The sequence below is a fragment of the Apodemus sylvaticus genome, chromosome 2, assembly GCF_947179515.1.
Source record: "Apodemus sylvaticus chromosome 2, mApoSyl1.1, whole genome shotgun sequence".
Taxonomy (NCBI): domain Eukaryota; kingdom Metazoa; phylum Chordata; class Mammalia; order Rodentia; family Muridae; genus Apodemus; species Apodemus sylvaticus.
Genome location: NC_067473.1, coordinates 175,227,003 through 175,250,522, shown reverse-complemented (window position 1 = coordinate 175,250,522; position 23,520 = coordinate 175,227,003). Strand labels below are relative to the sequence as shown.

The 23,520-nt window shown below is 44.1% G+C and overlaps 1 protein-coding gene across 4 annotated transcripts in view; it reads left to right on the top strand.

Annotated features, from left to right (window-relative positions):
- Positions 1 to 23,520, top strand: part of Eps8 (epidermal growth factor receptor pathway substrate 8) — a 169,930-nt gene that overhangs the window by 85,451 nt on the left and 60,959 nt on the right. The window lies entirely within an intron of this gene.

Genomic DNA, 23,520 nt, shown 5'->3' with positions numbered 1-23,520 from the left:
GTACGCAACGCTAAAATGCAGCTGTCAGGAGTGCTTGTCTTTTCCTCAGCAAGAGGGAGCTGGGTTTTGATGATTTCATCACGTTCCCATGATGGAGGCCGGGGCTCGTGGAGAATTTTGTCAACAAGAGGGTTGGGTATGTCCCAAATCTGAGCACTAAGGTCCAGGAAGTCAGGAGTCAGACTATTATTTTAAAAGACAGTTGCCACAAAAATAGAAGTTCAATGTGGATTGACAAAATTAAGGAAAAAGAAATGGGGGTTAATTCAGAAGAAAAGGCAAAGCAATTGGAGACAAAGGGAAAGATAAGATATTCTCAGTGTTTCTTTTATTCAGTTGCTTTAGTTATTTTATTTTATTTCATTTTATTTGAGACAGGGTTGAACTATGTACTTTAAACTGAACTTGAACTTAACTATAAGTCCCAGGCTGGCCTCAAGTTAGAGCAATCCTCCTGCCTCAGCCTTCTGAGTGCTGGGATTGCAAGTGTACACAGCCATATATGGCATCACTGTTGTTTGTGTGTGTGTGTGTGTGATAGGAACGAGTTTGTGTGCACACGCGTGTGTGCATGCATAGCAGTCAGTCTCTGAGTTAGGGTCTCACTGAGCTCAGAGCTCATCCATTTGGTCAGGCTGCATGGCCAGTGAACTGAGCTGCCTCTAGTCACCCATGAAGCTACAGGCACACATGGCCTCACCCAGCTCGCACCTGAACACACATCCTCATGCATGTATGGCAAGTCCTTAACTGGCTTGACTCGTGTCCCAGTCCCTTGCACCAGAGTCTTAGAGGGTGGCTAATAATCGGTTTGTCACTCTGGAAACAGCATAGGAGTGCTTTAGTTGGTTTTGCATTTTAAAATAATACATAGGGTGGAATGTATATGCTCCCACCAAAATGAAGGGATCAGATAAGATTATCTCAAAATTAGTGAACTCTGGGCACTGGAAACAGTCCCTTCACCCAGAAACACCTCCCATGGATGTTTTCTTAAACTCTAATAATAAATAGATAATTGTCTTTGGACTTAGCATTTCCAAAGATGTTTCCCAGATGCTCCTCAAGGCCCCTCGGGATCTGTCATTAGGCATTCCTTCATGCTTTTCGTCTCTCTGTTCCAGTTGCTGTCACAGCCACACTAAATGAATGTTTGGGACATGCCTGGGATGCCCCGGGCCTGCCCACGTCCACGCCAGCAGGCCCACTGCTGTGCCGTCCACCACTGCATCCTATAGGGTATTGCTCTGATGGCTGCTTCTGGGAAGACAGTTCCACGGGATGCCGCTGGCCACGGTGGCAGCACTGCCAACCTGTGTTCCACTTCCCTGTTTGCACTGTATGCTTTGCTAACCCGAATGTCCCCGCGGGCAGTGAGTGAATTGTGTTTGCTCTGTGCCTTCACACAGCACATGTCCTGTAGGCCATACGTTTCCCCTAAATGAGGTGGTTTTGGGTGCCACATAGTATGTTTCCCTCTAGAAAATAATCATTCCGTTCGTAAGCTGCTATTTCTTTCCCATTTTCAGCAGGATTTGGCTGCTGTAGTTGAGAATATTAAACAGTCATTTTTTTCCCCTCTTTTTCAGTAGCTCACTACTGCATCGGTTGGAAGCATCTTTCTTCTGTTTCTGGGGACACTGGCTTCACAGACATGTGAGCCCCTAGAGTCCTCCTATTCTGGCGAAATTATCTGATAATTCATACTTACCTGTTTATGGCATAATATGTTATTGCTCTCAGGAGCATTTACAGTTTAATCGCAGTTTCTGGGAAACATAAATGTTTAACTTGAAAGAATGAATTCATTTCCGCAAGTACATTTGCACCCACTGTGCAGCTTGGGTAATAGATATGCCTTAAGGAGACAGGGTGACACTCTGTTGGCCCTAGAATCACACCAGGCATGCTGGCTGCCAAGTGTACATTTACATATTTAGTACCTCCAACTGGGAAGACGGTCTTCTTAGCCGCTGCTTTGAAGGCTCCACCGTGGATACATTTGTGCTTATTACACGGCCTGCTCCGCATTCATCTGAAGGTCACAGTGTTGTGGCATATTTCGGTGCACATGTTATCTGTCTCACCTCCTCAGACATTCTTGCTTCTTTGGTACTAGAAACACATACTCATATAATACTTAAGCTAATTCCTGAGACCTTGTAACAGATAGAGCGAGCTTCTCGGCTGCTGGCTTGCGTGTAAGAGGATAGCTTTCCTTGCTGAAAGTGAAATTCTAGAGGACTCAGATGTCTGAACTCTTTCCAAGGTGGATTGCTCAAGAGGAAACAAACAGCACAATCCTGTGTAATTGCTTGTTATTTTGAAGACGGAAATGTTATGTGTATTTTTCTTCCCAAAGGGCCCTGTGGAGGACTGGATCCTGCTAGTGTTTTTAATAGATCTCTGTGATATTGCCAATATATGGAACTCACAAACACATGAGGCTGAGATCCATTTGGCTGAACAATGAAATACTCCAGAAGGACTCAGTTCCTACTGACAGAAAAGTCACAAAGGGATTGTATGAAATCCCCAAATGTGTGAAAGAGACAAGTGGATCTAGGTGTGTGTGGGTGTGTGGGTGTGTGTGGTGATGGTGGTGGTGGTGGTGATAGTGGTGGTATGGGGAACATGCTCTTAATATCTTAGTTATCCTAAAAGATTCATAGACCAGGACAGACTTGGAGACTCAGGGCTTGGAGGTTTGCATTTATTAGTGTGCGTTGAAGTCTTTGACTGGGTTCCACCTGGTGATGGTGGATCAGGTGTTTCTTTACCATGGGCCTTAGTTTCCTGTAAATAGAGATAATGGCACATGCCTCTTAGAAGATTTGTGATTGGCAACCATATTGAAGCATGCAAAGTTATTATTGCAATGCCTGGCATACCTGTGGACTTCATACTTGTGATTTGTTGTTGCTGTAAACGGTTCTTACACGTTAGTGTTACACGGTTGATTCAGAGAGGAGAAAGAAGTTGCTTAGAAAATAAAGGCAAGTGTTTGGGGCATGCGAGAAGATAGCTCACTTGGCAAAGCACGTGCTGAAATCTCAGTCTGTGTTAGAACAAGCCAGACATGGTGTGTGCTTGTAATCCCAGCCCCGGGGAGGTAGAGATGGGCAGATCCCGGAAGCTTGTTGGCTGGTCAGTGCAGACTACTTAATGAACTCCAGGACTGTTGAAAACCTGCTTTCCCTTTACACAGACAGAGATACAAACTGACAGACAGACATGTATACATGCGCATGTACACATACACACACACACACACACACACACACACCTATATACACATACACCTTCCCCAACAAAAGAGTAAATTTTTTTTAATTAAAATCATTTTTAATTTTGGTGGTAAAAACTATATGGGTTTTTCCTTCTCCATGAGAAATTATGTTGTAAAGAGGGAAACACGCGAGGGCCCAGTGGTGTGCTGTTTGTGGTATCCCTCGGCCAGATGCGTCTGGCTGAAAGGCTTCACCCTCGGAACCAGGTATTGCCTGTTTGTGGAATGCTCTTTGCTTTGGAAGCCAGCTTTGGGGAGTTCTCGTGGTTTTGGCCCATTTTGTGTTAGGTCCTGTGTTGTCTAATCAGAACTGGATGGGGAAGGTGCTGGTGGGCAGAGTCCCTTCCAAGAAAAACACTGGGTGTTTCAGGAAGTGTGGGAGTGAGTCAGCAGACAGCATTCTTCCTCTGAGTCAGTCTCGGACTTGCTGGAAACAGGCTTGACTTTCACCCAGAGTTCTGCTTTTGCCGATCGAAGGTTCTATCGGGGTGACCTTGTACCATGCTGACAGCAGGCTTTGTTAGTGGGTGCGCCCGCCCACCTGGAGTGTCTTAGAGTGTGGGCCCAGTGAGTTCTTACAAGAAAAATCTCAGTTCAGTTCTACATCCTTAAACTAGTCTCTCCTCCAATACATTTTTGCTTCAAGCAGGGGGAATATGAATCAACCACTAGTGTAAAATTTGGAGGAAAATTGGTAGTAGCATTGATTTTGGTCACACACAGACACACACACACACACACACACACCCTATGAGTGTTAACATGTAACTCTAACATTCTTAGAGCACAGCGTTATTTTTCAAAAGACAGTAAGTACCAGTGTACCACATTCTAGAGTTGTGTGGAAGATAAGAGGATCTTGGTTCTTCACTGCAACTTTTAAAAAACACTAATTTCATGCTGTATGGTTACTGAAATAAAATGAGGTACATTCCAAGGTGTGGTGGAGGAGTAGGTTTTATTGTAGATATGAAGGAGATCAGTTAGAAGTCTTTACTATTGACTTCCTTGGGGAAATCTTTAAAAGGGAGAGAGAGGCGGGTGGTGAGATGGCACAGCGGTTGATAAGCAGTTACTTCTTTCAGGGAGCCCTGAGTTTGCGCCCCAGCACCCACACTGGGCAGCTGCTGAGCTCAGACAGACCTGCCTGCCTCTGCCTCCCAAGTGCTGGGATTAAAGGTGCTCTAGCATACCTGACTCTGGTCTCCCAGCACTGTCCCAGGAAAGAACAGTCAAGTCATAATTCTTTTCCAAGAGTAAACTGCCTGCCGTAATTTGAGCTCTTCGTAAGGTCTGTGAAGCCCACTACATAGGCTTGGGGCTTTGTAGGTAGTTGTCTTAGAGTGTTACTGCTGTGGACAGGCGCCATGATGACCAAGGCAACTCTTACAAAGGACAACATTTAATTGGGGCTGGTTTACAAGACCAGAGGTTCAGTGCAGTATAATCGAGGCAGGGACATGGCGGCATCCAGGCGCCATCCATGGTGCAGGAGGAGCTGAGAGTTCTACATCTTCATCTGAATGCTGCTAGCAGAATACTGACTTGCAGGCAGCTAGGATGAGGGTCTTAAAGCCCACACCCACAGTGACACACCTACTCCAACAAGGCCACGCCTACTCCAACAAGGCCACACCCACTCCAAGGAGGCCACGCCTTGAGACAGTGCCACTCCCTGGATTAGGCATATACAAACCATTGCTCCTTTTCATTTACACTAGCAGACTGATAATTTTTCCTTTTTTTAGTTTTTTAAATCTCAAGCACTTAGGCTTTGGTTAACCAGAGGTGTTGGTTTTTCTTTCTGGTGCAGCATCACTGTAGGGTCTCCCCTCCCCCCACTCCCCATTTCCTCCCAGGCAGGGACCATGCTGGCTGCTGGTGGCCCTGAGCTTCTCTGAGGTTTCAACAATTGCTTCAGAGATTAAGCACCATTCTTATAATGTGTTCCTCATATCTTAAAAAAATCCGAATGTTGGTTTGTTTCCTAGAAAAATATCTACTTTATCATCTTGGAATGGAATGACTTGGGCCTTGGCAGAGCAGAGAGTTCTCAGCTAAGGACCTTGAGGATGATATTGTATGATTCTCTTGTCTGCCTAGGAGGGAAGTTTTTTTACAAAACAAAAGCTAAAATCTCCAGCAGCCACACACTTTGTGTTACAAGCAAGCTTTGTGGAGATCCAAGAGAAGAACACATCTTTCCCTCACTCCAGAGATAAGTGGACATACATGCATACCCCGTGTTTTACCCAGCTCTCTACTGGCAGGCGATCTGTGCAGGCACACTTATGAGCAACAAGCAAACAACTAGGCTAGCTCGTGGCATTTGCTAGGTCTCAGAAAGTGCAAGGCTGTAGGCACCGTTACAGAGGCCCTGTTGTCCCATTTAATCAGTGTGTACACACATATATATGTACATGCACACATATGTACACACACTTATATATACACATGCACACATGCACATGCACATATACACATGCACATGTATACATGCACACACATGTACACACATGTACACACTTATACATACACATATACACATGCACACACATATACACATGCACACATGCACATGCACATATACACATGCACATGTATACATGCACACACATGTACACACATGTACACACTTATACATACACATATACACATGCACACACATATACACATGCACACACACATGTATGTGACACGTCCAAGAGCAAAGAGCAGAGATAGGGGCACGCTGGAAAACCAGCTTTAGCATTGGCTTTCTTGCGCCACATTCTTTCTAACCCCAGGGCAGCCTTGCATCCCACGATAACTGAAATGTCTCCCATGAAGGACCAGCACATCCTCACATTCGGGGTTCTGCCGGGATGACATATGACACTATACAGGGAGGAGGGCTGGAGAGGGAGAGGCTATGATTGCAGGGGTGTGTTAGTTACTCCTGAGCCTCTGTGACCAGGATATCCCACTGAAACTACTTAAGGAATGAAAGGTTTACTTTAGCTCAGAGTTTCAAAGGTTTTCTCTCCACATTGGGAAGGCATGCAGGAACAATTCAGTGTGAGAGTCTGTGGCGGAAACTGTTCATATCAAGAAGAGCCAGGAAGCTTTCTCTTCAGAGAGAAAGGCTAGAACTGGGAGTGATAACAGCTTTCAGATGCACACCTTTAGACACCTACTCCTGCCTGCTAGGCTTTTCCTCCTAGCAGTTCCACAGCATGAGTGCGTGCACATGTATGTGTGCACACATGAACACACACACACACATACACACATATACACACATGTACACACATATATAAATGTATATATACATGCACATGTGTACACACTTATACACACATGTACACACATACGTACATGTACACATATGTATACACACATACACATGCACACACGCACATGTACACGTGCACATGTACAGATGCACACACATGTGCACACATGCACACATGTACACACTTATACACACACATATACACATGTACACACATATACACATGCACACACATATATACATACATACAGGCACACATATGTATGCACACTTATAGATACACACATATATATGCACACACATATACACATATATACACACATGCACATACACCCATGCATACACTATTCACATGCAACACATATATACACACATGTATACATATGTACACAAATATGAACATATATATGTGCATACACATATATACACATATAAATATATACATACACACACACACATATATACATACATACATATATATTGACATAGCACTCTCAAATTTGGGAGAAGTGTTAAAAATCTAATTTAGTCAAGTCATTCATGGAAAAAATTTTCAAAACAGTTTGGGTAACTATAGTTCTATGGCTGTTTTACCTCCTTTAGCTACTACCATAAACGTTTAAAATAAATATATTTCCCAGAATCATTCATCTGTCCCCAGGCTTTGTCAAGCATGCCAAAAGTTGGAGTAAACGCCAAGGTAATATCACAACAGCCTTTTGACCCTTCAGAACTCTTGCTCTTGTGAATTCCCAGGGTCCACATTCCTCATCCTGAACCACGCCTGCCCTTGTCCGATTTCTCTTTCCAGCTGTCCTCAGTGCCCCTTACCCCTGCGACTTAGCTGACACGACCTGGAGCTCTGCCGTACTGACTATCAGTGAAGCTAGATCCTCAGACCCTTTCCAGAAAATCTGTGGGATCTCCTGTGTAGTAAATGTGTCAAACTCTTGTTGTGTTCCTCTGTGTGTCAGACTGGTGGAGTTTATCCCACTTCTAGTATTTATTAGTAACCCCAGACATGGGGCTTGTTACTAAAAGCCTAATTTACCTTCTGAGTCCGGCAGAGATGGTCCTGCTTCATGGGGTTACTGTGATCCTGGCAGATGATCATACAAGAGAAGGGTCATTATCTTCTTCTTCCTCTTCCTCTGTGTTACTTTTGTTTGCAACACTAGTAAAGTTTAGTGCCCTTAGTGTATTGATATCATAAACCCATTTGGCTGAAAGTTTTCTTACTAAACAGTACCCAGTTCTTATAGTAAAGACTTGGAATTAATTTGGAAGGATTTTTGTTTAGAAAAGTTGACACCTTGAAATTCTTTTCAAAAAATGACTTACTGCCTTTTAAATAATTACTTTGTTTCATTACGTATGTGTATGTATGTGTCTAAGTCGGTATGTAACACATGTGTCTGCGTGCCCTCGGAGGTCAGAAGAGGGCATCGCATCTCCTGGAGTTGGAGTTTTACTGATGGTTATGAGCCACCATGTAGGTACTGGGAATTAACCCCAGGTGGTCTGCAAGAGCGGTCAGTGTTCTCAACTGCCGAGTCATCTCTCCATCCCTGACTTCTTGTTCTTAGCCTAGAATGTTATGCATTTCTTCCCAGGCTGCCCATCTTTTGCCTTTTTCTTAGTACCTTAGAGACAGGTCATGGAGAGAAAGAAGGACTTGCCTGGAGATATCTCCCAGGTTCCCTCCTCCCATTGGCCTAACATAGTCTGCTTACCCCAACAAGCCCGCCTGTACCCCATGGACGACATTTATGATGTGGGTGTGACCTTGGTGCAGGCCGTGTCTTGGGTGCCTTCTCTCTCGATGATCTAAACACGGTCATTTTGCATCTTTTAAAGGATGACAGTGCGTTATGGCTTTGCTCTGGTAGGTTCCAGGTGCTCAGGTTTAAGAATGTAATTTCTGGCAAATATTTCTCTAGAGCTTATGAATTGACACTGGCTTTGCAGTAGACACACTGCCCTGAAAAACATTTCCGTTTCTGCCTGAGGGGAACAGGGGTTTGATTGTCTCTGGTCTCCTGATTCGTCAGACCCAGGCACTTAAAGCTGATGTGCTTGACGTCAACACTTCACATTTTACACTAGCTTTCTTGTATGATTTTCCATCTCTGTTTGCCTTCCTCTAGTTAGTTCCTTATTTTCAGACAGACACCTGAAATCATAACCGTGCCCTTGATCTTAATTTTGCATACATTTCTTTGACAGCAGAGTTTAATTTTTTGTATACCAGCCAAGAAACATCAAAGACATAACACATATATAGATTCTTCATGCCGCTTATCCTGACTATGAAATGGAGAAATTCTGAAATAACATTATCAGAATTACGGTCTCAGTCTCCTATATTTTTTTTTTAAAGAACCTAGACAGGTGTGAGTCGCTATGCATTCATATGCCTGTATCAAGGATAACTTTCATAATTTTTTCCTTCTAAGAGAATAAGACTATTTGTATATTCTGTGTTATTTATGTGCTTTATGCTGATCTCCTACTAGATTTTAAGTTTTGTGAAAATAGGAACCGTACTAGTGAATTTCTCATAGCTGTGACATAGAACCTAAGAGGATTGATTTATAAGCAAGAAAGGACTTTGTCTCACAGTTTCAGTACTTGCTAAGTTTTGTCTCTGGTTCTTGTGGACCTGGGGTACTTGCATTAGTTAGATTTTGCAGTGATTTATTTTGGCTCCCAGTTTGAAGGTGCTGTGCGTCATGTGAGGAAGGTGCGGAAGCAGGAGTCTGAGGCAGCTGTTCACATCATATCTGTCTCAGGAAGCAGAGAAGAGAACGGCTGGTTCTCAGTGCACTCTCTTCTTTTTTTTTTAGTTGTGACTGTAGTCCATGGGTTCAGGATGGGTCATTCAGTCTTAGGTAATCCTCTCCAGAAATGTGCCCCAAAAATTCAGTGAGAGGCACATTTCCTAGGTGATTCTAACTCAAGAACGCCCACCAAGGAGATGTAGTCCCCAGTGGTTTCCCAGAAGCCTGTAGCAGGAAATAACGATTTCCATGTGTTTTGTTGGGGTTTCATGGCTGTGACGGGACACCATGACCAAAGTAACTCTCATAAAGGCAAACATTTCATGGCGGCTGGCTTACAGTCTCAGAGGGTCAGTCCATTATCATCATGGCAGGAGGCATGGCAGCGTGCAGGCAGGCGTGGTGCTGGAAGAGCCAGAGAGTTCTGCACCTTGATCCAAAGGCAGCCAGGAGGACACTTTGGATCACACTGGCCAGACTTGAGCATATATCTGAGACCTCAAAGCCCCGTCTCCACAGTGACACACTTGTTCTAATAAGGCCGCACCTCCTCCAATAAAGCCACACCTTCTAATAGTGCCATCTCCCATGGGTCAAACATTTAAACCACCACACCATGCCAAGTGGAGGCAGAGGAAGTGGGCAGGTCCCACAATGTCAGGTCATGACCCCAGTGGCCCAGTTTCCTTCTGTCACATCCCTCCTAAAGGTTCTGCTACCTCCCAGTAGCACCAAAGGCCAGCGGTGGTGTCTATACATACAGCCTTTAGGGAACACTTACCTAAATCCTAGCAGGAATCATGTCTGTTTTGTCTTCTATAGAATAAATGTATAGAACTGTGCTAACCTTTATGGGAGGTGTTTTAGCAATGTATGTTTACATTTAAGCTGATTTAGTAAAAAAAAAAAAAAATCTAGTGTCCAGTTCCTCAGAAACCCTGGCTTCCTACATTGTGAGCGCTCAGCTCCAGTGCTGAGTGGTTCTGATGAAACTGTTTCTTCAGCTCTGAGTTCATCATTGTACTTCACACCGGTAATCACAGCACTCAGGAGACTGAGAGATGAGACTCATTGAGAGTTCAAGACCAACCTAGTGAGTTCCAGGATAGCCTGAGCTACAGAGTGAGACTCTGCCTTCTAAAACAACCACCCCCACCACCCCACAACAGCATAGGCTGGGGAGAAGGCTCAGGGTTAAGAGCACGTGTTGCTCTTCAAGAGGACCAGAGTTCAGTTCCCAGCAACAACCACAGGCGGGCGACTGTAGAACTCAGACGGATGTATTGATGAATGAATGGGTCAGGGTTGGGTTGGCTGGTGCTGATCAATGCTGGATGAATATTAAGTACTGATTTATGAAGGTCGTTCTGACTTTAACTTTTTGCTGTTGGCATCACTTTAGCAATAGTACTGCATTGGCTGTTAGTGAAAAGGTGGACCTGCCTGCAGTTACATGGAAAGGGTTACCTGGAAGGGAAGCTGGGGATGAAATAGCCCAGGCTTTGAGCCTTCTGATCAAGGCTCAAAGTTTAATGGGGGTCTCCAAATATATAGGGAGGCGGAATCCTTCCCCCAAAGGCTGGAAACTCTCCACAGAACTGGTTCAGGTTGCTCAGCAGGTGGCTAGTACCTCTCAGGAAAGTGCAGGTCCTTGAAGAACAATGGGCTTCACCTTGGTCTGAGCGCCCCACCCTAGGTGGAGGGAATTATGGCTAACACAGGAATTCCCTCTCAAAGGCTGGGAGAGGAACTTTACCTTGGTCAATGTCAAGTTCCTGCCTGGTGGCTTGGCACCCCAAAAAGGCTCTTTACAATAAAGAAACACTGATATTTAATAGCACTTAAAGGCATAACTTGGGGCAGCCCTCTTAATGGGGTAACTATTTGACTTCATGGCCAAGTTATTTTTAAATTTTATAAATAGCTTTTATAAGCCCCACAGTCATTAAAATGGCAATAAGAGGTTTTAATGGCCTCTTTAAGTTGGTAAGAATTAAGCAAAATAACACAATTTAAGTGCTTGCCACGGGGCTGGCATACTTAAATTCTAAATAAATGAGAATTATTGGGTTTAGTTTAATGAAGTGCTGAGCTGGACCTGTGATTTCTTCAGGCCATGTGTGGGGATCTTTTCTGCTGTCATGTTAAATTTGAAGTGTGGGGAGAGGTCTTCTTTTCCACAATAAAAGCTGTATTTACTACTGTCTATTGATAAATAGAAAATGTTCATGACTTAATAGACTTTATTCTCTTTTTCTTTATTTTTATTTGTGTGTGTGTGTGTGTGTGTGTGTGTGTGTGCGCACGCGCGCGCTATGGTTGATGCTACATGCATGGGAGTCTTCACCTGGAGTTACAGGTGACTAATACTCATCTCATAAGGATGCTGGAAACCAAACTCTGGTGGGTCTGTAAAAGTAGCAAGCACTCTTAACCACTGAACCATATCTAGGTCTCTACACACTAATAATCTTACCTAAATCTAGTTTCTTACTTAGGGATAAACTCAAAGCTAGATTTAGAATCATTGAGTTCCATGATCACACACACTAGGTTCTTTCCATCCAAGGGTTCTTTCCCTGAGAACCCCTTCTTCCCAATTAGCCCTTGGTGGCTACACCATCAGAGTAAATGACATCCCTTTCTTCAACGACCATTAACAGCCATTTACAACGGCCATGCCACATCTGGATGGCAGCCTCTCACCCCCTCATCTCTATCCTTCAGCCCTGTCTTTCCTGTGCCCGTGGAGCACGGTGGGTGGAGCACGGTGGGTGGAGCACGGTGGGTGGGTGTGACTCAAATGTGCTCATTGACCACTCATTTCAGCACTGACTGAATTTGAGTCTCAGCCTCAGCCATCACCCTCTGCACAAAAGGAGCCTCTTAGCCCCAGGCTAAAGTCACATTAGCCTATGGCAATGCACATAAATATTTAGAAGGCTCTTTCAACAAGGTATGTGATCGATAAATCCTAACTTACTGGCCTTAATTAACTTTTTCTTCAATTGTTATGACTGCATGAGTAAGTAAATGCCCCCAGAAGATTTTCACAGGACTTTGGCTGGCGATGTGACTCTAAGGTGAGCGCGGAACTGTCCCTGTGCTTGTTTTGAGTTAACTCATAAAGAATGGCTTCCAAGTTTTAGGCACTCCCAGGAGTTTCACCCAACATAAGCAAGCAAGCAAACCAACAGCACAGCTAATAATCAAATGCGTAAATCAGCAATTCTGTCCCCAAGGGCGGCTGCTGCTTCTGCGGCACGTTTAAAGCTAGGACTTGTTTCCTAGAAGAGTACCATGATCTGAAGCCTCTTCATAAACCAGCAGCGGCAGCACCTCGCTCGTGCCCTTTGGGTATTTCCTGGGGTCTGAGGGCAGTGCCTGTTGACATAATAACACGAGGCCGTTCAGCATAGACTAACACATCAGCTGACTCTGACGGACATAAATATCCTTGTGTGTTCTTCCACTCTGGTTGCTATGGTACCTTTATTTTGGTATAAACTTGGACTCATATTTCATAGTCCACCTGAATGGCTCAGGTTCATGGTGGAGGTGACTTTTCTCCTGAACTTTCCATGAACTAATAGTTAATGTTTAAACTACCAACCTGGAAAAAAATGGCAGAATTAGGGCCATAAAAATATAGAAACCCAGTAGCCAGGGGGACCCGAGAAACCCATGGGTTGTTATAATGAATCTGGGCATCCAGGAATATCTTTTTTATGATAAATAAAAGAGGTGACCCAAAAAGTTGAATAAAGATGCTAGGAAATTAAAAATAAAGGGGGCTGTAAGAAGAATACATGCTTATTCTAAGAGCCTTTATTATGTATGGTGGAAATGTTTCGAAAAAATTTGAGGAAATAAAGAAATTACAAAGCATTACATTTCAGGTGAAAACTAAAGGGGAAGTGTTGATGATTCATAGACAAACCAAGAGAGATAACATTAAAATATAGGGCCAGGCATCGAACATGAAAGAGTCTCTTTACAGGAGGAATGAAATTCCCAGAGAAAAGTAGACACTGGATTTTCTATGTCTAACACAAAATCTTTCTAACAAATGTTCAGATGCTTCTAATTGTGTCTAACACAATTTCTTTTTTTATAATTATTTTTATAAGATGTATTCTTTATTTACATTTCAAATGATTTCCCCCAAATGTCCCATAAGCCATCTCCCCTCGCCCTGTTCCTCAATCAGCCCCCTCTGCTTCCCTGTCCTGGTATTCCCCTACACTGATGCATCTAGCCTTTCCAGGACCAATGGCCTCTCTTCCCTTTGATGTCCAACAAGGCCATCCTCTGCTGCCTGTGCATCTGGATCCATGGGTACCACCATGTATACTATCTGGTTGATGTTTTGGTCCCTGGGAGCTCTGAGAGTACTGGGTGGCTCATATCGTTGTTCCTCCTGTGGCGCTGCAAACCCCTTCAGCTCCCTGGGTCCTTTCTCTAGCTCCTCCACTGGGGACCCTGAGCTCAGTTCAATGGCTGGCTGAGAGTGTTCCCTTCTGTATTTGTCATGCACTGGAGAGCCTCCCAGGTGACAACTATATCCAGCTCTAGTCAGCAAGTACTTGTGGGCATTGATAATAGTGTCTGGGTTTTGTACCTGTGTATGGGATGGATCCCTAGGTGGGGCAGTCTCTGGATGGTCTTTCCCTCAGACTCTTCTCCACACTTTGTCTCTGTATCTCCTTCTGTGAGTATTTTGTTCCCCCTTCTAAGAAGGACCAGAGTGTCCATACTTTGTTCTTCCTTCTTCTTGGACATCATTTGATATGTGAATTATGTCTTGGGTATTCCAAGCTTCTAGGCTAATATCCACTTATCAGTGAGTGTATACCATGTGTGTTCTTTTGTGATTGGGTTACTTCATATTACAGTTCCACCCATTTGCCTAAGAATTTCATGAATTCATTGTTTTTAATAGCGGACTAATATCTCATTGTGTAAATATACCACATTTTCTGTATCCATTCCTCCTTTGAAGGACATCTGGGTTCTTTCCAGCTTCTGGCTATTATTATAAATAGGGGTGCTGTGAACATAGTGGAGCCTGTGTCCTTATTGCATGCTGGGGAATCCTCTGGGCATAAGGAGTGTTATAGCAACATCCTCCGGAAGTGATGTGCCCAGTTTTCTGAGGAACCTCCAGACTGATTTCCAGAGTGGCTGAACTAGCTTCCAATCCCACCAGCAGTGGAGGAGTGTTCCTCTTTCTCCACATCCTCACCAGCACCTGCTTTCTCTGAGTTTTTTTATCTTAGCCATTCTGACTGGTGTGAGGTGAAATCTCAAGGTTGTTTTGATTTGCATTTCCCTGATGACTGAGGATATTGAACATTTCTTTAGGTGCTTCTCAGCCATTCGATATTCCTCAGGTGAAAATTCTTTGTTTAGCTCTGTACTCCATTTTTAATAGGGTTTTTACTTCAGTCTCACTCAGTTTTGATCTGACTGTGATTTGCTCTTGGTGGTATTCATTCTCAAGTCCCCTGTAGCCTCACCACTGATGATTTCCTGTAGCGGAAGTCCGTCTTCGGGGATCACAGTAGAGGGCTGTCTGCCCACCCTGTCCCTCTTCCCAGGCCTTCATGCCATGCCTGACTCAGCCTCAGATCCAGTACCTGGCCCTTCCCAGCTTCAGGGTGTCACCCTGCATTCTATCCGTCTGCTCCGGGTACCCCCATCAACCATTCTTGGATGTCTCTCCCTCAGTGTGCATTCTGAAGTCTTTATCTTGCCTGCCTTCAGTTCCATTGGTTTTGGAAGCTGTTTTCCTTTCTAGACCCAATTCTTGCTTAGTTCTTGAATTTTGTACTCTGCTATCTTTTCATTGTGTGCATCTGTGTCTGTGTGTGTATGTCTGTGTGTCTCTCTGTGTGTATGTGTGTGTTTTGTGTGTGTGTGACTGTATGTGTCTGAGTGTGTATGTGTTGTATGTGTATCTGTGTTTGTGTGTAAGTATATGTGTGTTATACATGTATGTCTGTATGTGTATGTATGTGTGTGTTTATGTCATGTATATGATGCACATAGAAGCCAGAAAAGGGTATCAGATCTCCTGGAGCTGGAGTTACATACATTGCGAGAAGCCTGCTTCGGGTCTAGAATTGGCTTCTATACAATACAGGAGGAATAAAATTCCCAGAGGTAAGTAGACCCTGGATTTTCTATGTCTAACACAAACTCTTTCTAACAAATGCTAGAAATAGCAGGTGCACTTAAAATTATTTTTAAATATATATGTGTATGTTTGCGTGTGCAGGGAGTGAGTGTACGTGATTTCCCATAGAGGCCAGAGGCAGGAGGTATTGGACAACCACGCCCCTCCCCTAAGCCAGAGCCACCTGACACGGTGCTGAATGCTGGGTGCTGAATGCTGGGTGCTGAATGCTGGGTGCTGAATGCTGGCTGCCAAACTCAGGCCCTCGAAAGAGAAGGGAGCTCTGTTACTGAGCATCTCTCTGGCCTGCGGTGGAACACCGATCACCGCTGAAACATTTCTCTGCTCCCTAAATCCTCTTTCTTAACCCTCTCCCACGCACATTCCTTCATAAGATAAGAACATTTTACAGGACCTGTTGGCAGTTCTTTGCCATCAGCGAGTGGAGGAAACTGCTTTAGATATGATTTCTCTTCTTAGTAGAAAGAGAAGTTGAGCTTTCTTCCACTGCACTGCCTAGCCAGAATTAAATAAAGTGACCTTTTGTCTTTTTCCTTCTTTTTATCTTTACTATACCAGCACACCAATATCTCTCCCCCTCCCTCCCTTCCCCCCCTCTCTCTGTCTGTCTCTCTCAATTTTAACTACCAGTGTCTTAGCCACTGAACTTTGGAGCCTTCATCCGGTTTCTTAAAAAAAAAAAATGTATTGAGCATTATTTTGTGTATTTGTTGAAGGAATGTGTGTGTGTGTGTGTGTGTGTGTGTGTGTGTGTGAGAGAGAGAGAGAGAGAGAGAGAGAGAGAGAGATCTTGACAATTCTTGGCTGCCTGTCTGTTTTTCCCTTCCACTGTGGGCTCCAGGGAGCAAACTGCGGTTGACAGCTTGAGGAACCAGCATGTTTACCTGCTGAGACATCTCACTGGCCCCACACTGATTCTAATAGCTCATCGACATACCTTGATTATTGAAAATAAAGGGAAGAACATTTGAAAACATGTATTTTTGTCTTTGTGAGTATAGTATCAAGGAGTCGTCAACATGGTTCCAGAGTTTCACATTTTCTGGTACTTAGCACCTTAGACATGGTGACCTCTGCACACCGTGAGATCTGCAGTTGTGCTCTCTGAGTGAGTGTGGCCTGGCACAGCCACAGTGCTGCTGAGAAGGGACAGACTGCTGCAGCTGGCCAGCCATTCTCTCCTCAGAGCAGCCAGCAACTCAGCAGAAAGGCAGGCAGGCAGAGATGAGCTGGAGCCATGAAGACTTCTCTCCTTTTGGTTTTGCAGTACCGGAGATCTAATCCATGATGTGCTCCACCAGGGGACCACATTCCCTGCCTGGACACAGAATCTTATCATATGATATATGAGAAGTGTTTTGGGATGATGTGCACATCTGCATTAAGCTACTATATAAAACCTTATTAACAGTTTAAAAGATGGAATTTCATTGCTTTGGCAAAAGGAGTCTGTAGCCTAGTGATGAGAGTTTTAAAGTGAAATCTCCTTAGGGCAATGCACATAGGATTTAGAAAAATGGAAAGAACTCAGAACACCAGCATCTGACAGGTGACAGGAGCCCTTTTGTAGGTTGTGATCATTTGTAAGGTGATGTACCTCATGCCTGTGATTCCAACAGTCTGGGGATTTCTGTAGCATTGAGTTCAGGGTTAGCCTGGGCTACATTCTGAGTTTCAGGTCAGTGTGGACTATAGAAGTAGAAAACTGTCACTTGCTTTGTGAAACACTGACGATCACAAAGGACTGAATTGAAGATACAGATGATACGTGCAGTATATGTTCACCGCTAATGACCCTAGCTTTAAATGTGGGTCTAAACCTGAGGGCTGTGACTCATTTGGGGGCCATGGTATCAGATATCCTACCTTTCAGATATTTATAGGATGATTCATAACAATAGCAAAATTACACTTACGAAATAGCTATAAAATAATTTTCTGGTCGGGATCGGCTCAACATGAGGAACTGTGTTAAACGGTCGCAGCATTAGGAAGGTTGAGAACTTGTGCTAAGATCAATCATGCTGAAGAAAAAGATAAGTAGCAAATGTTACATCTCATCTTCAGCTAGAGCACCTCTCTCTGTGCCTGTAAAGGCCTATGACTTGCTCTCTTAAGAATCCATTTGCACATCAGAATGAGATATGAATTCAGACTTGTCGGTCTCCTTAAGAACTTCTTAAAGCATGAATCCTGCCTTCCCACGCTCCCTGTGTCCGTCAGACCCTGATAGTTCTTTATTTGTTTGCCCTTGTTGAGGGGAAAATGTTGAACTGTACAAATGCCGTCGATGTTACTGCCAGGGAGAGGGTGTCACCTAACAATAAAAACGTGCCACATGAGATCTCTGGTGATATTCGATACGCATTGCTCAATAAAGCAAGTCGCTGGAGGAGTCTCTGCTGTAGACTTCATGGCTGGTCAATGAATGAGGCCTTCAAGGTTGATACCAGGAGGCAGACAGTGAGAAAGAGTGTTGGGGGATGAGTTGTAGTGAGTGGGGTGACTTTCCCCTCTCTTTCTCAGTCCTAAGTGCTGGTCCCCAAAATGTGTATGGCTGGAAAATGAATTGTCACAAAGTCTCTGCTTCATCTTCTCCTGGTTGAAGACGACCTCTGTGACCTCCTGCCTCCTTAGGAATCTGAACAGAGGGATCTTTCACTCCTGGGAGAGTTGAACTTCTTGGAAGAAGCTTCCTTCTTAAAATTCTGCTCGTCCTGTGGTAGTACTTGCTGAGGCCTTTTGTTCAGGGTTGGGTCCTGCCCATGCCCTGGTTCTGCTGACTGCTTTTTTTTTTTTGAAAATTGGTATTCCATCCCTAGTGCAGAACTAAAGTATAGCTCTGTTCCTTTCTGAATCTCTTGAAAGGTCTTTCACAGGAGAGAAATAATTGGGTTTCCAGCCAATGGATGGGAGCTCTTTTTTATTCTTTTATTTCTGCTTAATTAATAAAGACACGGAATAAAGAAAGAAAGAGGTGCGGATAGAATAATCTCCCACAGAAGAAAATTCTTAATAATCTGTGCAGACACCCCCTCCTTGAGTTGTGGAGTCTTCCTGTGAAGCAAGACAGTAACTCCTGTTGTTTTGATCCACAAAGTAGCTCCTTTCCTAGAGCAACACAGTGGGAAGGAGGGAAGTCACTTAACAGTGTAACTCAGGTAAGACTGTGTCCATGACTGATGTGACCAAGACAAACCACCAGTCAGTACAAGTTGATGTGATAAGATGAAGCCAATGCGCCATATCTCTGTGTCTCCTGTGGTTGGTTGAAGCTTCACGAATGTCTGAATACAGTATTCCTCATAAGGGAGTCAGGGCCATTGGTACAGGTTGGCACATATATGTATGTCCTTTGACAGGGAAAGCCTTCAGATCTGACAGAGGAAGCTTCGCCTACAGATACTGCTGTTTCCAGAGAATCGAGTGAAAGAGTCTGTGTTGTCTTAAGGCAGTTTGTAATAAGCTGTTTCTGTCAGACCCAAAGAGTCTGATAGAATCCAAAAGCTAAGGGGAGGAGAGAGATACCTGTCTATAGGAGCCAGGACTTGTAAGGACTATGCAGAGCTTATCCTGGAACAGACGGAGACATGGGGTCAAGAACACAATGAAGTTTTCGCTTCAATGAGCAATTGACCCTTGCTCACCAGTGTTTCAAGAATCATGCTAATGTAATATTAACAATAAGGCAATGGTGTGTAACAGAACTCTGTGGACTAGTATGTTTTATAACTCTCCTGTAAAGCAAAACTTATGTTAAATATTTAAGGTTTATTTTATAGTCACAATTCATCTACAGTTTAAGTAGACTTCAATTAAAGTTCCCAGAGACTTGTATGGGTTAGGCAAGCACTCTAACAACACTTCTAACTCTTTGAAATAGTTTATTTGTTTTAAGATAGAGATTGCTATGTTGTCCACACTGTTCTTGAACTGCCTAGAGCCCAGACAGAACTCAAGCTCCAGGGTTCCCTGTATTACCAGTCCAGGATTTGGCTTTTAAATTTTAAGTAAAACTGTTGGTGGGTGGTGTCAAAAAGTTTTGGTAGAAATTGGCAGGGGTGTGGGTAGCACATGTTTTTAATCTCAGTACTTGTAGGGACAGGTGAGTCTCTGCAGTCTACATAGTGAGTTCCAGGCTAGCAGATACAGTGAGAACTGAAGCAAACTGGAAACCAAATCAAACCAAACAACCAAACAACCAAAGAAACAAACAAAACCCCAAAGCTTTTATAGACATTGTTCCATGTCTTTTAGTTAAAATCACAAACACTGATGACAAATCCCTTTCTCAGTTATGTCTTTGACTGAGACATTTAATCATATTGAAATCAAGATACTCCAAGATCCCCTGTCAAATCCAAAGAAGCACTTCAAATATCAAAGAAGGTGGCGTTTAGAGAAGGCATTTGAATGGCTGCTCATTGGGCTGAGACCTAGACTAGCATCACCAAGTAACAAGACTGGGTAGGTGAGATTTTTCAGAGTCTTGACCGAAAAGTGACACCAGCTGCAATCGAGGGTGAAGGAGAGGAACTCTGAAATTGAGGTTCGACTATGGATTTAGCTTGACTGTAACCCCATTTCAAAATCTCTTCTTTGAGTGGCGTTTCTTTGATGGAAAGCGGCTTCCTTGTGATGCTCTCTGTATTTGTCCCTTGTCACTCTTCCCCTGGCAATCACTAGAGATGCTCTAACAACTATGACTTGAGAAATGTTTCCCAAGTCTACTTAAATCAGACACTTGGCAGCTATTGTGATGGGTTCCCTGTACCCTCCAGGAGAAGGAAATGGGTATCCTTAACTGTACTTGCAAGTCCATAGCCTGGTACAGTGAAAATGAAAACATCTGTGTTATGGGTACTAGCTGATCCCTCTTAATTTCCATCTGGGTGCTACCTAGGCATTAGATTGAGGATGTCTTTAAAAGCCTGTAGGAAGACCAGCTGAGAGTTCTGTGCTGGCTATGTTTAGACATCTGAAGCCCCTGTGTGGAATGCCACATGACCACAGTGACAAGTGAGACTACAGCAGCCCAGTGGGGATGACTTTCTATATTTGAAATTCAGTTTAGCAAATTGACATTTCTCTGTCCCCCTCTCTAACATCCTCCCGCATCGGACAGATCGCTCTTTTAAAACAGAACACAAACCATGCATTTATTAGGCTCCCAGGAAGAACCAAACACAGGAGAGGGGATGCCTGGGGGCTACCACTTTTCATGAAAACCAGCTGCTGTGGTTTTGAAATGCAAACCAGATCAAAATCAGCACAAGGCCTGGAGGTTTCATTTATATTCCGAATGAACCAGCCTGCTGTGAAAGAGCATTTCTTCCACTTCTTCTCTCTCTTTCTCTCTTTTCTAAAGAAAACTTTTGAAGAAACTTTTGTCTAGTTCACTTGATGTTTACAGTAGCCCCATGAGCTAAGAAAAGAATTATCCTCTCTGTTTCTGACAGGCTTAATTGACTTGCCACTTGCAGCCCCCCTCCCCTCCACACACACACACACACAGTGGGGTGAGTCTTGTGTGGCTAATGCCCATAGCCCTAGCTCTGTCTGAATTGCTATTCCCAACCTGGAAGACACCAACCAAGTGTCTTAGCTAGTACTTTGGCATCTTCTGAGAGCAAACTGAGAGATACTGAGTTTTGTAAACCGCCAAATCACTGAGAGCTTGGGAGGGGATATTCCTACTGCAAAAGTCAATAAACTTGATTAGCTCGCTCGGGTGCCAAGGTTGTACAGGTCAAAACTGAAAACTGAGGCCCATAAAAATGGAAACAGATACATAGGTTCAATTTTAGAAGAAGCGTACTCACCTAGTGTAGAATATTCGTGTGTGTGTGTATACATGTGTGCAAGTACATTTATGTGTACCAGAGGGTGTTTATGTTTGTGCAGGTGGAGGGCACAGGTCACCCTCAAGTGCCATTCCTCAGGTACTGTGCACTTCGTTTTTCTGAGAGCCTTTTAACCTTTTACCTGGTACTGAGCGAGCCATGGGGGGTCTGGTTCCTTCACCTTCCCAGTGCGGGGATTGTAGACATGCACCCTTTGTCCTGCTGTCCCGCATGGCTTCGCTCGGGTCTCCATGCTTGCTGGCTTTCGCTCCCTCTGCAGCACACAGTGCGGAGGTGAGTGCTCATTCTGTAAGGGGATCCTCCTGATCTTTAGTCCTTGGGCGAACACTTTGTCTGGGTCTTGGAACTAAATTAATACAAGAGCTGAAGAGCGAGGGAAAACATAAGGGTTTTAAAATTAAGACACCCAAGGTTCCCACAAGAGCGGAGACAGAAGAAGGGACCCAAGTGGGATGCTTTTATATGCTTCAGACAGAAGGAGTCCTGCAACACTGTGCAGAACAGCTGGGCAGGTGTGTGGGCCAACGGGGCAGTAGATTCCAGTGGTGTTATTGAGAGATACATCGGGGCGAGCATCAGCTGGTGGACAGTCAGCTCCTTCCTGTGGCTTATTTAGGATCACTGTAGTGCTGTGTGTCCCCCAGATTGTTTGTTAAGGACACCCCTCCCAGAAGGGAAGGCCACTGTGGTTTGCTGCAGATAGGAAACTGTAATCACAGGGTTCCCCCAGTGGATTTCACTTCCTCAGAGGGATCGAGCTGGTGAATCAGTGTAACTGTTTGGGTGTGCCTTGAGATGACACATCTCTCACTTTCCCAGTTCCTCTGTCTAAATGCTTGTCTCCAAACCTTAGGCTAATTGGAAAACAGAATAGGGAAGCTGGAATTTGCTTTAGTGTTTGAGGGATTCTAACATTGGTTTAAGAGCAAAGTCAAGGGCCGGTCCTTCCTAAAAGTGTGTATGCAGTGTTTCCTTCCATGAAACTCTACTGGATTTTGAGTGGAGCGCATCGAACCAGGACTTAATCACTTATGTCCACCTGTAGAAATTAACGCTGTCCCTTTAAGACCATATGCTCTTTGGAAAGAAGGACTAGGGCTTCTCTGGCTTCTTTCTTGCCTCGGACAACTGTTTAATGGACGTCTATTGATTGCCAAGTGTCCTCCGAGTGTTTGAACAACAGCGATCTCAAACAAGAGTCCGGGCCTTTTGAGAACCCATAGTCTGGTGAAGTTGGGAACTAACTAACAAATGAAAAACTCCAGCTGTTGTAGGGACTTGGAGGGTTTGTTTGTACTGTGGGGAGTATCTGATAATGCGCTTCTATTTGTTCAGGAGGGTCAATAAGAGCTCTCCACAAGGGCATTGTGACTGATTGAACCGAGATGAAAGAATGAGGAAGAATACACTAGAAATTACCGAGTCTTGGATATGATTTCTTTCATGTCCTCCTGATCTGAAATGTTCCACTCTTATAGACTCCAATGCTAACTCTAAACTTTCCTTTACAATAGCAACTGCATTTTATAATTCTATATTTATCCAATAAAGGTCTGTTTTTATCCCCGGGCTTGTGGCTGTGTGGCTGAGGCCGTATCATTTGTTCCCCACAGGAGTCCGTGTACCTGTCGTAGTACCTGCTACAGCTCAGTGTTCTATAACTGTCTACATCTCCCACACAGACCCCAGTCTTACAGTAAAGCTAGGGGGTAGGTGTTTCCTCCCTCAGGGTGGGTTCCTGGCAGAGAAGCCAGGGAGGACTGTGGACCCAGGCCTGAACACATACTGGATTGAACAACAGTATATCATCTTTCCAGAAAAGAGGGAGGATTTGCTCACTTGTCTTGTTTGAAGGCAGTTTTTAAGAGTTTATATATTATTAATTCTTACTCTTCCGACTGCTGTATGTACGTGGCATGTGCATGTATTTGCACATGCCTGCATGTAACAGAATTCTGTGGAGATCAGAGGTCATCTTTTAAGAGTCCGATGTCTCCTTCCACCAGTTCCAGGGATAGAACTCTGGTCCTCGAGTGCGTGCAACAGTGTTTTGTTTTGTTTTTTCTCCACCTGCGAAGCCTTCTCTCCCACTCATTTGAGGGAAATCTGTTCCA